The following is a 10,706-nucleotide window of genomic DNA, read 5'->3' on the forward strand; positions in this document are numbered from 1 at the left end:
ATTTGGGATGCTGGGAGGTGGGGTGTTGGGAGTAATTAACTTGTGTCATGCCCTGTCTAAATGTTTTTAAGGTTCCTGGTGATTATTATATTCAGTTGGCTTTGGGAACATATTTGCTAAATATGTTCTTTAGATACTTTCACATATGTGTGTATACATATTACATTCTGATTACTATCACCCTCATCCTCTCTTATCTCCCACTGACATCTATTACCAGCCGCCTACAGGTCCATTTCACACATTCATGGAGTTTGGGTTTGTGGCCCAGAGTGTAACCAGGGCTGCTTGTGTGTTCGTAAGTTTGCTGCTCTTCACTGGAGCATGTTGAACTCAGCTGTGGGAACACAGCTGAAGACAATGTCTGCCCTCCCCCAGAATGTATCCGTAGCTCACTGGGGAAAGAAGGGTCACATGGACCCCTTCTTGATCTGTGCTTGACTCTTGACAAACCCAGCCTAGTGCAGGCCCATTGCTGGCAGCTGTGCCATACCCTGCAACGGCTGTGTCATGCCCACACCATCAATTTCACAGATCTCCCTGTCTTGCAGTTCTTACGTTCTTCTTCTTCCTTCTTATTTTTCCTGGAATTTTAGAGGGAGCTAAGCCCTCAGCTGTAACTTGGTATCTTGAGCAACTCTTTTCATTTGCTGCCCTTCCATTCTAAAGTTTTTAGAAAGCAGCTTGACACTGTGTCAGTTTAGCTAAACAACAGTGGTAAGTTTTCACTAGGGTGTAAGACTTCAGCCATGAATTTCAGTCTGTGTTATAGTTCCAGGCATGGATTGCTTCTTGTGGACTCCGTCTCAAAACCGTTCAGGGTGCTTGGTTGCCCCCATAACTGTTATACCATAATTGCACTAGTGGTCACACTTTACTTGGCAAATTGGTGGTATAGTTTGTAGGTTTTTAGCTGGGTAAGCTCCATGAGTTTACATTGCATTTTCTGATACCATGAAAACTAGCTATCAAGGAGGAAACCTCCAGTTCAGATCCAGTTTGATATCTCTGCATCTTATACCCAATGCATGTGGTGTTTTCAGCCATGGGGTCTTATCCATTAGTTCTGGATGGCAGCCAAGAGGAATGGCAAGAACCTAAATTGTGTTGGGAACTTCTGGAACCTCCCTGACCAACAACTCATGAGGTATCCCATACTTGGCATTAGGGTTTTGCTTTGTTAACTCCTGGCTGTTGGTTTCAGCCTTATTCAGCCATGCAGGCTTATTAACCCCCTAACTCTCATACTTTTTACTCAGCTAACAAAGTAGTAGGTTTCCATATGGCTTTTCCCTTCACCCTTCATTCTGTAAACCAAGTTTTGAAGTGTTCTTCCACATGAGGAAAGACACAAAGATTAAGTTGTACAGCTAAGTGCCAAACACAAGAACTTAACATTATGCTGCTCTTTATGACTGAAACCAAAGCCGATGCCAGCAGGACACAGTCTGCCTTCAGGATGTGTGCTTTCTACGGAGGCAATCCATTTAGCCCACTGTAGGTAATCCTAATGTGAGCAAGCAGAGTTCCAATTCATCAAGCTGCCAGAATGGAAGTTTTACGAAAGAGGAGCTTTGTGTTGAAGACTTAATCTGCAATTGTAGGCCAAGGTAGAGAGAAGCTGTTTCTTCTGCGTAGTGGCACTATCAAGAGTAGCAACAAAGGTAAGGTAATTCAGACGGTAGACTGCTATGTGTAGCCCTGTGAGCCTGGAATCCTGGCATTGGGCGCAGAAGCAGAAAGATAAGTGGGTCCTTGAAGCTCCTTGACCAGCCAACCTAGCCTGAGTGATGTGTTTCATGTTCAATGAGAACTCCTTTCCCCAAAAAATGGTGGAGTATAATGAAGGAAAAAAACAACTGGTGTCCACTTTTGGCCTCCACACTCATGCACACAACTGCATGCACAAGTGCACACACCCATATTAAACAAGTACAGTACAGCAATCCACACAAGAGATTTTATTGCTGAGGGGACATGTCGAAAACAGTCCTGGGGAAAGGCTGAGAGGGGAGATGGGGACCTAATCTCTAACCTTTCGTAGCACAATTTGAGTGGTGAGCTATTGAAAAACCAAACCCAGCAGAGGGACTTAGGAGGGATGGTTAGGGGAGGAAGCGAAGGACAAACTGGCCACATTCTGGCTTGGCTATTGTGCAGTCCTGACCTGACCTGGCTAAGGCTTGCCCTGATCTGAGGCACTGGGGCTGGGTGGGGGGTTCAGAGAGACTGAGTGCACAAGTGCTGGCCCTTAAATGAGGGAGAGGGTTGCTTAGCTAAATGCCTTCCATTGGCTGTCTGAGCTCAGGGTACTTTACAGTAGGAAGAAGCCTGGTAGACTTTGATGCTGCACATTGTAGATAACTAGGTGCTGGATGACCCGCTGCTACACTTGGCCATCATTTGTACACGTCTTCCTCTGTGGAAAAATGCTCTGCAAACTCCAAACCCATTAAATATAAAAACGAGCATTTGTACAACGTGATCTCTCGGTGGGAAGAGGGTGGCTCTGCAGGTCCAGGAGAGGGAGAGGCCGTTCTGAGTCTCTTCCATCCTGCAGGTCCTCGCTTAAGCAGTATTTCATCAAGGAGGCACAGACATCTGGAGGGAAAATTGACTACCATCCCATGTGTTCCTCTGTACTCTGGTCTGTGCTCTGTGACACCCATTTTGCCATTTGCTTATCTCTTCCATGGTTGGCTTGTCATTCCGTGTTCAAGATTATTCAAGAACAGCTAAGGTCCACCAAATAAAACGCAGGTAGTTTGGGAGATTTGGTTTTGTTCTCTATTTAGTTGGTTGGTTTTTAGACAAGAACTCATGCAGCCCATATTGTTCCAACTGTGTAGCTGAGGTAGTATAGTAGCCTTGAGCATCTGATCCTTCTCCATCTCCTAGATGTTGGGTCCCTGATTTACACAGTGCTACGGATCAAACTCAGGCTTTTATGCATACTAGGAAAGCACGTTACCCGCTGACCTGTATCTTCAGCCTTGTTATGCATGTTTTGAGTTGAGTTGAGTAGGGATTTTGGCCTGCTTTGCAAGAGCTCTACTGGTCTCCCAAGAGCATTAGAAGATTTTTGTTGTTCATGTAAAAAGTCATAGTCTTCTGATGTGGGTATTAAAAGAGGCTGGAGGTAATGGGGACAGTGCACTCAAACTGTTTCTTTTAAAAGCAACAAACCAGCCTGCCTAGAGTGTGTGGTTACATGGTAATGAGCGTCATACTTGGGGTGGTTGGGGTAAAAGGAGACGGTTCAAACTGAAGGCAAGCAAAAGCATGTGGGAACTAATTGAAGGTGTAAATTTAATTTGCTCTCCTGAGAAATTCCCCTGAGGCCAGTGCACTAGGGAGCACCCCCTCCCTCCGCCCCACCCACCCCCACCCACCCCGCCATGTCCTGGGACCACACAGACCTCACAGTGTACAGAACTGAATATAGGTCCAGGCCATGAGGATCACTTTGGCAGAGTAACAGGGCTCGTTGGAATCCTTCACCTGACCCAGATGAATCTGATCTCAGTGTGCTGGCCTTTTCCCAAGGGCTGGCATAGACACGGTGGGTGTCCTTGTTAATTAAGGACAGTCACTGCCATAAGGGGACCTTTGGCTTTGGACTGTACTTGTCTTCATAAAAAAGTAGTAAATCCAGCTCTAAAGATGTGCAATGCATCCCAGCCAGGACCTGGTTCTCTCATGGAGGGAGGAGCCTGGACCCACTGCTGGGTATTGAGATTTCATGGACTCCGAGACTTCACATAGACTTAGTCTTGAGACTTTGTATAGGCTCTCTCTTTAATAAGAACCCTGGCTAAGTCAAGCCGGGAGAGAATCTATTGGAGGGATATGGGAGAGCTCATGATTGGAGGACCTGCTGAGAATTCTCACCTTGGCAGCACACTCAGGGTCCCAGAGGCAAGTATTAGGCTCATCTCTTGCTGGGCTGCACTCATGTCGCCATTGATTCTGTTCTTGTGTTCCCTTTAGGATTCAACTCCTGAGTTCTTGTTGGCCCTGCTTAGACACTTTTCTCCTGGCTTTAAATTCAGGTGAAAACATGTGACTGGCAGGCCTATTACAGCCACCCACGGCAGGAGAGGTCATAGTCTAAAGGCACGTCAGAGTGCACTTGCCGGAAGAAAGAGGAAGTGGGTGCTGGCTAGGCTGCAAGCCCTCACTGAGTGTGTACCACACATCTGGCCTCCTGGGAGAAGCCTCTGGCTTTGTTTCAGTCTAGCGTGGAAATGAGATAGCATCCCCCCCACCCCCCCTTTGAGCTGAGCTACCAAGAGGTTAGCAGGAAGTGTACAGTTTGCTGATTAGGGGAGGGTGGAAATGGTGGGAGCTGCTATAAGATCAGGGGCTGAGTGGCTGCCTGCACTTGATGGTAGGTATTGCTTCTTGTTCTCCATTACATCCCTAATAGAGCCTTCCCTGTATAGGCTTTTTGAGAGAGTTATTGAAGGAATAAATATATTTCATAACCTGAATTATTCTTCGCTATCACAGGCTCTCCTTTTCTCTCTATCCTTGCTTCATATGTCGCACCTCTAATGTCCTGGCTAATTTAGCTCTGGTTTCAAGTCTCTACCCAGCAAAACAAAAGCTTTGTAGATCCATACATCTGAAAAACCACATAACAAAGCTGTCCACTGGGTACGAAGGTCAGGTGAGGAAGAAATTATGGTTATTCCCTGCAGATGTGTTCCTCAGGATTATTTTATGCCCCACATAGTAGGTTGAACAGGGTGCCAAAATATATGTACCCATATATATTAGATTTCCAAAAACTCGAGTGTGACCTTATTTGGAAAAGTAGGTCTTTGCAGATGTAATTAAATGCTGTTCAGATGAGGTCATCTTATATTATCAGGGTGGTTCTGAATCCAGTGGCAAGTGTCTTCAGAGACACATGGGGGTGGGGAAGCACAAAGGAGAAATATATGTATAAATATGTGTGTATGTATACATGCACACTGACACACAATGGATGTATATGAGGTAGAGATGGGGTGTTGTGGCCACAAACCAAGGAATGCCCTTTAGAAGCTGAAACTATATTCTTAGAACTAAGGAGGGAAAGTTGGGTCTGACAGCACCTTACTCTTCTGGCTTCGAGAATGGAGAAGAATCATTGTCTTATTATCTATCTTCAAGTCTGTGGTTATTTGTCACAGCAATTCTAGAAAGTTAACACGTTCCAAAGAACTTTAGTGTTTTTTGCCCCCCTTGGATGCAAGGAGCCTCCCTTTTCTTTCTTTTATCTCTGGACTTTCAGAAACATTGGTCATCTGATTTTTTTCCCCCTCTTCAACTGAGCCACATTCTAGCTCCGCCTAGCACACCAAATGGCTGCCACCATTGCCTAAGGTCTGCTTCTCTGTTCTCTCAAGAATTTTTTAACTAGCTTAGAAGCTCAGCACAGACTTCTTTCTGCATCCCAGTGTCAGTCTTGTGTCTCCTAGATCACTGACATGAGTAGAGGGTGCCTGAATCCGATTTGCATACTATTTTTATACATAGAATCTGTGCTCAGGTGAAATCTCAGCCCTTACTGTGTAAAAGACAAATGGAGCTGACCTAAACTGTGGTGCAGGTGGGCCATTAACTAGGATTACAGGAATGTGCCACTGCTCTCCTGGGGGAAGGGCTGGCTCATTCATATAAGTCGTGCTGTGAGTTCCTCTGAGTTCAGATTCCCAGCATCCTTGTTAAAAGGCAGATGTGGCAGTGTACGCTAACCTCAGCTCTAGAGGGGCAGAGATGACAAATCCAGGGCAGATACCTGGCCAGGCTGCCTAGCCATTTGGTAAAGTGCCAAGTTCAGTGAGAGAATTTTAGAGACAGTCAACCTTTAGCCTCCACATGTGCACACACAGGTTAGCACCTGCTAATGTACATGTGTACATGTGTGCGCACACAGATTTTTTTTTTTTTTCTAATTTGGCTTTAACTCTGAGCCACCACTGTAGAGGATATCTTTGTAACCTCAGGTTTTTTCAGGGAGCCAATAAATAGTTCATCTTGTCCTCTGGCAACTGGGGGATAAACACAACTATTCAATGAAAAGCAAATTTTAGCCTCACTGTAGAGAAGCTATCACTTAGGGGTGTGACTAGGTGGAGGCCCTAAAACAACCTCCAGCTTTGAAAGCCTTCATACCCACTGGTGCACTGGGTAAGTAGAGTCGATTGCTGCTGCTTACGTGGGGAAAACAGTGCAGCTTCGAGGGTCCAGTTGCTTCACAGAGCTGAGCTCAGTTCCTTACCGGTTATTGAATCTCTCTCGGGGAAGAAAAATGAGGGATTTCCTATTTACTTTTCCATTTTGGGAAATTGCTTCTCTTTCCTAGAAATTCAGAGGATGAATACTAAATAATTCCTAAGAGGATTCCTTTCTCTTCCCACTCACAAGACAGAGAAGGTGCCCCTTGGGAGACACGGGACCTATGTAAGGGTTATGTGTATTGATAGCTATGACAGCCCCCAAATCTCCATTTCTTATCAGACTAGAGATTTACTTCCTGTCAAAATTACAGTCCAGTATGTGTAGTAAGCAAGTAGGGTGGTGGTATGGGAGTAAAAAGACAGGAAGTGAGGATGGGGCTCCCTGGAGGAATTTGGAGACTAAGAGTCCTTTCATCTACTGTAGACATTTTAAGTATTGTCTTGTGCCATGCTAAGAACTGTAAGGCACTCCCATCTTCCAGGACCTGAGTCCACCATTGGGTCCTTTGAAGGTTGGAGTCAGGACTGAGGAAGAGAAAGCTGGTAGGGAAATGTGCAAGGATATCTCAGTGGCCAGGCTGAAAGTAGCACATACCACTGCCCATCATCTGTTGGCCAGAGCACCTCACATGGTCCCAGCAATTGTGCGGAAACTCAGAAATGTAATCCTTTGTACACAGGAGGGAACTCAAAGGTAGAGAAAACCAAGTGCTGCCTCAGTACAGTGTTACCCTCCCATGACTGTGCCAATACAATGGTGAGGCAGACAGGTATTCACATCCTTACCTGCACCTGCTCCAGAGTGACTTAACACATGCTGTTTATGTTTTAGGAAGTTTAAGTACTGTACATTAGGAAATAGCTTGATGGATCTTAAAAAGCAGGAAGTCTTAGTTGCTTATCTATGCTGTGGCCCAAAGCCTGGCAAGCACAGCCTATGGGAGTCAGGGCTTATTTAGGCTCACAGCTGGAGAGGGGTCCATCATGGCAGGAAGGCAAGGCAGGAGGGGTATGAGGCAGCTGACTGCCTTGTGTCTTCTCGGGAATCTGAGAGGTGGGAGCTGGCACTCAGCCGACTTACTCTGTATTCAGGACCCAAGCCCAGGGACTGGTGCACCTCACATTTCAGGTGGGTCTTTCCACCTCAGTGGGTGTGTGTAATCTAGAAACTCCTTCATAGACATGAACAAGAGCCTGCCTCTTCTCCATCCTGTCAGTCCACCAATCAGCACTCACATTGAGCCATTGTCCTGGCTTTCTACCTCATACCTCATAGATTGGTGTTTGTCCGGTTTTGAGTACTGTATTAATGGGATAAGGCCATGTGTTCTTATGGGTCTGGCTTCATTGATTTAGCAGTGTGTTTGTGAGAATCATCCACATTTCTGGGGCTTTCGGTTTTGTCACTATGTCATATTCCAGGGAATGAGTAATGCATGTTTTGTCCATTCCATTGTGGGTAGCTTCTGGGTAGATCTGTGATAGGACACATAGTGCCTCCATAAACAGTTTTTTATCTTTTGGTGAGCATATGGAAGATATCTCATTGGTTTGTACTATGTCTAGTTCCTAGAAGTGGGATTGCAGCATTTAAAGTATGAACATTTCAGCCATAGTCGCAACTATTGGAAACCAACAGGTTTTCCAGGTCCATGAGAAGTGCTTGTTCAAATCTGACAGCCTGAGTCCCAGATCCCACGGTGAAAAAGAACCAACTTCTGGAAGCTGTCCTCTGACCTCTACATATGCCCCATGACATGTGTCTGCATGTGCATATGTGCATATGAATACCTCCCCGACCCTAGAGAGGTGGCAGCGGGGGAAGAAGGGAGAGAGGGAGAGAGAGGGAGAGAGAGAGAGAGAGAGAGAGAGAGAGAGAGAGAGAGAGAGAGAGAGAGAGAGAGAGAGGGAGAAACAGAGACAGAGACAGAGACAGAGACAGAGAAATTATTTTAGGCCTGGAGAAGGGATTGCCAGTTAGACACTTAATGCTCTTGCAGAGGAACTGGATTCAATTCCCAGCACCCACATGGTGGCTCACAACCATTTGTAACTTCATTTCCAGTGGATCCAACATCCTCTTCTGACATCTGCAGGCACCAGGCATGCATGTGGTACATATACATACATGCATGTAGTGTACATACATACATGCTGGCAAAACATTCATGCACATATAAATCAACCTGAGAAAATAAAGAACCTAACAGGTTCCTAAGTGAAGAGGCTGGCCCTGGTGGTGTGACAATAGTGTGCCAGGTGGCTTTTGCCCTCTGCTGCTCCCTAAAGCCTCTATCCTGCTTTCTCACTTTGCCACCTGAGGCCCTGCTAGAAGCCTTGACTTATTCATCTCCAAAAAAAGTATTCTCAACCCATATTTTGGAACCCAACCCTTCTCCCCCCTTTCTTTGTTTTTCCTGTCTTCTAGACTGGTGACATTCCAGTATGCAGACTCCCTGCTGGAGAACAGGCGTGGTGTGGGGAAGAATACAGAGGCCATGGAGGTCTGAAAAGACAAAGATAAATTTCCTTTAGAGATAGTGGTGGTGAGGGAAGCTGAGATCACTCATGCACTGATAATCTTTGTATCTGCTGCACAGAGAAGGGGAATTACAGAAAAGCCCTTAAAGGCTATTAAGATGGAATACCTGAGGAGGATAGATTCTTATTAATATTCAGACCCTCAGGGCTATGATCAGAGGGAGGCAGGGCTGAAGTGAAGAGGCAGAGGGCTTGCAGTCCTATAAGGAAAGGCATTGAGGAAGAAGCCTGCTGCAGGGGTTGTTAGACCCTGCAGGGAAGCGAGCTGTGGCCCCTGGGCTGGCCCCTGGAGGTTCCTGTGGGTGGGTTCACGGTCAAGGTTCTAACTTCACCATAGCCTGGCCTTGATTAATGTGCACCCTGGGAGGTGCAGAGGCCTGAGCTTTCCCATCTCTCAGAAGAAATACATAATCATTAATCAACATTACTGGGTCCCACTCAGACTAAGTGGCCTCTTGTGGTTAGGAAGGGGCTCTTGAAAAAAAAAAAGCAGTCTTTAGCATTTTGATATATGCTTTTGACAATGGCTTTCTTGATGGGGCTGGTGGTGGGAGGAGCTGTTGTCCAGAGTGGGGGTGGGGGATTGGAGAGGTGGGAGGGTGGGGGTGGGGAAGGGGGTTCTCTCTCTCTCTCTCTCTCTCTCTCTCTCTCTCTCTGTCTGTCTCGTTTATATACACACCTGAAAAACAAAGACACGAGCAGTTGTGGCAGTGTGCTGAGGCAGCAGGCCATGCTCCCTTCTACTGTGCAGGCTGGATTCCTACTGGGTGTCTTTCTCTAGACAGGCACTGGAGCCCACAGGGGAGTGAGGGCCACTGAGGCCGGGGGTAGGGGTGGGGGCCCTTACTTCTTAGCTATGCATGCTCTAACCCCACGGGGCCAGAATTAGGAGACGCTCTAGCCTCCCTTCAGACTGGGAAGGGCATCTCTCCCCTCAGACAGACCTGGAAGGAAGGGCAGCTCTCCCCTCAGAGAGGCCGGGGCGAAGTGAGATTGGACACTGAACACTCCCTTCAACTACCCCGAGAAACTTCACTCCCTTGCTCTTCACCGTGAGTCCACTTCGTCCTTAGTAGTCACCCTGGAAGCGCCTGTTGTTGGCGATAAGCCCAAGCCCCTGCCTTCTGTGACTAGTCAGCATGGCTTGGGGTGCCTGGCAGGCTTGGATAAAGCTGGTGCTCCCCTTGGCCAGCTTGAGAATGTCTCTCTTCTCATCTTTGTAAAGAGAAGGATAAGGACCTCCCCTGCTTCAGGCCTGACATCAGTTTGGTCCTCAGAAGAACCTATCAGGGCCATATTGCTACAGGTAGGAAGACAGAGGGCTGGAGAAGCAGGGAGGCTGCTAATCCTGCCATGACCCTGCTCCAGTGAAATAGCAGTGGCTTCACTTAGCTCCAGACTCATGTTGATGTATCAATTAAAGAGGATGCTGTGTGCCCAGAGGGCCATCATCCACCATCAGAAATGATTCTGCTTGCTTTTGAAGACAGCTTGGTGAGATACAACCCAATGCCTTAACAATACCAGAGAGACTGAGTTCTTGCTTAGCATACAGTGAAATCCTGTACACACAGGAGCTTGGTCAGTGTAATGTCTTGGGAAGTAATACCGACAAGTCCGAGACAAGCGGAACAAGCTTTACAAAAACCAGTACATGTTGCGTGCGCCCATTGATGTGTTAGAAGTTAGGCTAGTGATTTACAGCAGAGCCATAAAACATGGCCGAGGGCCACAGCATTTAGGGAGGGGGCAGTTGCTGGGAGGGGCTGATGGATGGGAGTTCATCTAGGGGTACTGATCTACTTATTGGTATGGGTAGTGATGCACTTTATGGTACTTTACTGAGTTGTATATTCATAGTATGTTTTTCTGTGAGGACATACCGTTTTGTTTGTTAAAAAGACTGTTGGCAGCTAAGAGTCATTGGGAAAGCTG

This window comes from Acomys russatus, chromosome 17 (assembly GCF_903995435.1).
Source record: "Acomys russatus chromosome 17, mAcoRus1.1, whole genome shotgun sequence".
Lineage (NCBI taxonomy): Eukaryota > Metazoa > Chordata > Mammalia > Rodentia > Muridae > Acomys > Acomys russatus.